General features: G+C 41.5%; 1 long non-coding RNA gene across 1 annotated transcript; it reads right to left on the bottom strand.

Moving 5' to 3' along the window:
- Positions 1-2855: 2855 nt before the first annotated feature.
- Positions 2856-4027, bottom strand: LOC148370526 (uncharacterized). Its single transcript, XR_015849915.1, has 3 exons — positions 3886-4027; positions 3642-3808; positions 2856-3231 (listed from the first exon to the last, which is right to left on the bottom strand). It is a non-coding gene; the product is annotated as an uncharacterized LOC148370526 (long non-coding RNA).
- Between the last annotated feature and the right edge of the window lie 1971 nt (positions 4028-5998).

The raw sequence follows: 5998 nt of genomic DNA, 5'->3' as shown, positions 1-5998 counted from the left end.
GCTCTTACAGCCATAAGAACAACATGTCAGTTTTGTGTATTTATTCACGATCAAATCATTATCCTTAACACATCCTACAATTTCCTGTCTTACATCAACTTGTTGAGTATCCTATACACAGTTGTTTTTGTACAATACACCATTATTAGGTAATTCTTGTTTTTTCCACCCAACCTAAAGGCCACTGTAGAACGTCCCGTGGAAGAGCTGGTCACCATCACAGCTACCACACCATCCACACAACCGGGCACGTCGTCGGCATCTTTCAATCCGGCGCCAAACCCCCAATCACCCGGATAAAAAAAAAAAGAAAGCACGATACACTCCTTGACTTTTTGAAAGAGGAGTCTGCCAGAGTAAAGAAAAGGCACGAGGAAACTGAGGCCAAAACTGAGCGGTTCCTGATCCTTTTTGGGAAGCTCGTGGACAAATTTCAGTGACATCTCTGCCATGTTTCCCTTTGTTTTATAAAATGAAAATATTTTACTTTATTAAGAACTCAATGAAGTTCTAGTTTGTGTTTTCCAGCTTTATGGAAGTATTGGTATATTTTTGTTACAATTTGTGACACATTATTTATTTACTATTATGTATTTCGGCCCAATGTGAGTTTGTTTTTCTGAAAGTAAACTATTATTTAACCTGGAGTGATTTGTAGTTGTTTTCTGTCCAACAGTCACATAGTTCACACACAGTATCTCACATTATTTTGAAATAAACCACCAAGGTGTTACTCAAAATAAAGATGTTTATTGAATAGTAATGCAGAAAAGCACAGGTTGCAAATGTGGGTCTGACTTCCAGAGCCTGAAACATGGCTTTTGGGCAATTTATTCCATATTAACTGTGGACAATTCTGTGTACGGTGGGCCTGGGAACCCTGTCGACCCGTGACACCACACGGTAGGACAGACCGTGGGCCAGCCAGTACACGTAGATCATGACCTCCAGCCATGGTAGTGTTCCCTCTTTAGCAGCTCCTGCAGGGCCCACATGACCTTCTTGCGCAACCTTAAGTCCTGAATGAGTTTTGACTCCACATCGAACCATAAGCACAGGATGGGAACATTCCTGTCCAACTTGTCCACGCTTTTGGGACGGCCACTCTGGAACACAATAGATAACATAAACAATTTAGACATCAATGTGGGCAAAGAAAAGAAAAAGACAGCTTTTACTGTGATGTAAGCATCATTAAAAAATGTTGAAATGACCTTTTTTTATATCCAATGACAACTCTTTTGAATTAAATTCCTTATGAACTAAGGTGTTTGGGTCGTACAGGGAAGTTTGGTGATGATATTATGTCAGCTTAAGGCTGCGTCCCATTCTTCGCACTTTCACTCGCTATGTGCCCTAGTCACTCGGTTTGCGCGTTCACGTGAAAATGGGGTGTGTCCCGATACTCTCAAGACCGAGGCAGAAGTGCCCTCAAACCATGTCGTAACCACTTCAAGACCGAGGGGGCTCTCGACCTCACTTGGCAGCGAAGTGACTACCCAGAAGGCTTTGCGAATTCTCAATATCAACAAACATGCCCGAAAAGGAACCGCACAAATGTAAGTAGTTTTCCACAACCACGCATGTATTTGCAACAAAATGCATTGAGATATCTTAGTTAGACGTAAATGCAATAGAAAATCGTATTTTCGCGTTAAAACACGAACATTGCAAAATCGCTACTTTACGAAGTGCACTAATCTACCAAGGGAGCTGGCAAAAAAAATCTTCTCGCTACAAACTGTAAAGTAGGATAACTGTGCAGAAAATCACGGTTCAGCCCATCCCTGTTTTTATCTTAAACGAGTCGTGCTTTTACATCTACATGGAGCATAGTCAGAATACCGTTCTGGACATAAGCCCTTGTTTACTGCACACAATTTCGGGTGTCGTGTTTTATTTACAATATGATTCTTTCATGTGAGATCAGAATGCATTAGTTTTCATCATGCATTATGAGTAATGTCTCCGAATTTCACGTGGAAATACAGTTGAAACAAATTACTATCACATAGTCCACTGCCTTCTCTGTAAACACATATTTAGTAAACTAATTACCTTCTCAAAATGTTGTCCAAATGTGGAGACAATTCTAAAGCATATGTGATGCTGGCCAATAGAAGGCTCTTACAGCCATAAGAATAACATGTCATTTTTTTGTATCTATTCACTATCAAATAATTATCCAGAACACATCCTATAATTTCCTGTCTCATATCAACTTGTTGAGCATCCTATACACAGTTGTTTTGTACAATACATCAGCATTAAGTAATTCTTGTTTTTTCCACCCAACCTAAAGGCCACTGTAGAACGTCCCGTGGAAGAGCTGGTCACCATCACAGCTACCACGCCATCCACACCACCGGGCACGTCGTTGGCACCTTCTAATCCGGCGCCTAACCCCAAATCACCCAGAAAAAAAAGGAAGCACGATACACTCCTTGACTTTTTGAAAGCGGAGTCTGCCGGAGCAAGGAAAAGGCTCGAAGAAACTGTGGCCAAAACTGAGCGGTTCCCGTCCTTTTTGGGAAGCTCGTGGACAAATTTCCAGAACAGTGACATCTCTGCAATGTTTCCCTTTGTTTTATAAAAGGATTTTTTTTTTATTTTTTTATTAAGAACTCAATGAAATTCCAGTTTGTGTTTCCAGCTTTATGGAAGTATTGGTATATTTTTGTTAAAATTTGTGACACATTATTTATTTACTATTATGTATTTTGGCCCAATGTGAGTTTGTTTTTCTGAAAGTAAACTATTATTTAAGCTGGAGTGATTTGTAGTTGTTTTCTGTCCAACAGTCACATAGTTCACACACAGTATCTCACATCATTATGAAATAAACCACCAAGGTGTTACTCAAAATGAAGATGTTTATTGAATAGTAATGCAGAAAAGCACATAATACAAATGTGGGTCTGACTTCCAGAGCCTAAAATATGGCTTTTGGGCAATTTATTCCATATTAACTGTGGACAATTCTTTGTACGGTGGACCTGGGAACCCTGAAGACCCGTGACACCACACGGTAGGACAGAGCGTGGACCAGCCAGCACACGTAGATCAGGACCTCCAGCCATGGCCCTGTTCCCTCTTTAGCAGCTCCTGCAGGGCCCACATAACCTTCTTGCTCAACCTTAAGTCCTGAATGAGTTCTGACTCCACATCCAACCATAAGCACAGGATGGGAACATTCCTGTCCAACCTGTCCACGCTTATGGGACAGCCACTCTGGAACACAATAGATAACCAGCAATTTAGACATAAATGTGGGCATAGAAAAGAAAAAGACCGCTTTAACTGTGATGTAAGCATCATGAAAAAATGTTGAAATTACCTTTTTATATTCAATGACAACTCTTGAATTAAATTCCTTATGAACTAAGGTTTTTGGGTCGTACAGGGAAGTTTGGTGACGATATTATGTCAGCTAAAGGGTCAGGTGGACTGTTCTTGTGTTTGTTTCGTCATGTCACAGATTCAAGACCCCTACTATATGTCATAAAATGGCATTAAGATACTAATAAGTAGATTGCCATTTATGTCTACACAAACATAGGGTATTATGTGAACGTGCATTGTATGTTAACTCTTACTGTATTTGACCGAACGGGTCATTTTTTTTTAATGAGTGTACGTACCTTGTAAAGATGAATCAGCACTACATAGCGCCGAAGCTGTCTTCAGTATAGCACATTTCTCCTCCGTTGATTGGAGACACGTAAAAGATGATGAGCTTTCAGGCAATCGGTAATAACACAGCAGTAGCGGGCATTTTTAACGTTGCACGAACTCTCCAACTGACACACTACAGGTTGAGACTCGAGTTGTTTACACGTGACGTGGACCAATATGTCACTGAGGTCTACAGCCAATTAATATTACCGCCATCTCCTGGACAGGGGTGGAACCTTGCAAGTCTTGTCCAAACCATCTCCACTTTGCACTCCACTCGCGGAGGGCACTCCTCTATCGAGGGACCTCACTGGAGGGTTCTCAGGGCCGAGTGAGAGAAATGGGATTGGGCCTAAGGGTCAGGTGGACTGTTCTTGTGTTTGTTTACTTTTCATCATGTCACACATTAAAGACCCCTACTATATGTCATACAATGGCATTAGGATACTAATAAGTAGGTTGTCATTTATGTCTACACAAACATATGGTATTATGTGAACGTGCGTTGTATGTTAACCCTTACTGTATTTGACCGAACGGGTCATTTTTTTAACGAGTGTACATACCTTGTAAAGATGAATCAGCGCTACATAGCACCAAAGCTGTCTTCAGTATAGCACATTTCTCCTCCGTTGATTGAAGACACGGAAAAGGTGATGAGCTTCCAGGCAATCGGTAATAACACAGCTGTAGCGGGCATTTTTAACGTTGCACGGACTCTCCAACTGCCACACCACAGGTTGAGACTCGAGTTGTTTACATGTGACGTAGGCCTATACGTCACTAAGGTCTACAGCCAATTAATATTATCGCCATCTTCTGGACAGGGGTGGAACCTTGCAAGTTTCGTCCAATTTCTTAGGAAACCATCTTCACTTTGCACTCCACTCACCGAGGGCACTTCCCTATGGAGGGATCTCACTGGAGGGTTCTCAGGGACAAGTGGGAGGAATGGGATTGGGCCTATGTCTCTCGGCTGGCTTGGGAAGGCCTCTGGATCCCGTCGGAGGAGCTGGACGAGGTGGCTGGGGATAGGAACGTCTGGGCTTCCCTTTTAAGGCTGCTGCCCCCGCAACCCGACCTCTGATAAGCGGAAGATAATAAATTGATGGATGGATAATATATATATATATATATATATATATATATATATATATATATATATAATACATACAGTGAATAAAATAAGTATTTCTACACCCTCCTACTTTGCTATTTCTCCTACTTAAAAATCATGAAGGGGTCTGAAATTTTCATCGTAAGTGCATGTCGGCTGTGAGAGACATGAACTAAAAAGAAAAATACAAAAAACACAATTCATGATTCTGTAACAATTTACTTGTGTGATATAGCTGCAAATACGTATTTGAACACCTGAGAAAATTGATGTAAATATTTAGTACTGTAGCCTTTGTTTGCTATTAAGGAGGACAAACATTTTCTGTAGTATTTCACCATGTATGCACACAATGCAGGAGGGATCTTGGGCCAGACCTTCACACAGAGAAACACGGAGTTTGAGCTCCCTCCAAAGATTTTTAATTGGGTTCAGGTCTGAAGACTGGCTAGGCCATTGCTAGAACCTTGATATGCTTCCTTCGGAGCACTCCTTGGTTTTCCTGGCTGTGTGCTTCAGGTCGTTGTTGTGTTGGAAGACCCAGCCACGACCCATCTTAAATGCTCTGACTGAGGGAAGGATGTTGTTCCCCAAAATCTCACAATACACGGCCCCCAGTCTTTAAATACAGTGCATCCGAAGATTTCTGAGAGGGAGCAATAGCAAAATAGCTGGCTTTTCAAATACTTATTTTCTTCACTGTGTATATATATATATATATATATATATATATATATATATATATATATATATATATATATATATACCGGCTGCAGCACTAAGCGGGGTGTAGCCATGGAAGTAGATGTGGGGGAGTACAAAGGACAAACAAAAATAACAAAGGCGACTGTACTTCCTCAGAAGGCTGGCGTCCTTCAACATCTGCAAAAAGCTCCCGCAAATGTTCTATGAGACTGTTGTGGCAAGCGCCCTTTTCTATGCGGCAGTGTGTTCAGGAGGCAGCGCTAAGAAGAAGGATGCCTCTCGTCTTAATAAACTGGTGAGAAAGGCATGCTCTATTGTGGACACAGAGCTGGACAGCCAGACAACTGTAGCTGAGAGACAGGCACTGAACAGGCTGCGGTCAATCATGGACAATTCATTACATCCACTACAAAGCATCATCTCCAAACAGAAGAGCAGCTTCAGCAACAGACTGCTGTCAGTCTTGTTCCACGGACAGACTGAGGTGATCATTTCTTCCTC

The sequence above is a fragment of the Urocampus carinirostris genome, chromosome 3 (assembly GCF_059441175.1).
Source record: "Urocampus carinirostris isolate Australia breed hairy pipefish chromosome 3, RoL_Ucar_1.0, whole genome shotgun sequence".
NCBI lineage: Eukaryota > Metazoa > Chordata > Actinopteri > Syngnathiformes > Syngnathidae > Urocampus > Urocampus carinirostris.
The sequence above is the reverse complement of the archived record's forward strand: the minus strand, read 5'-3'. Positions and strand labels throughout refer to the sequence as shown.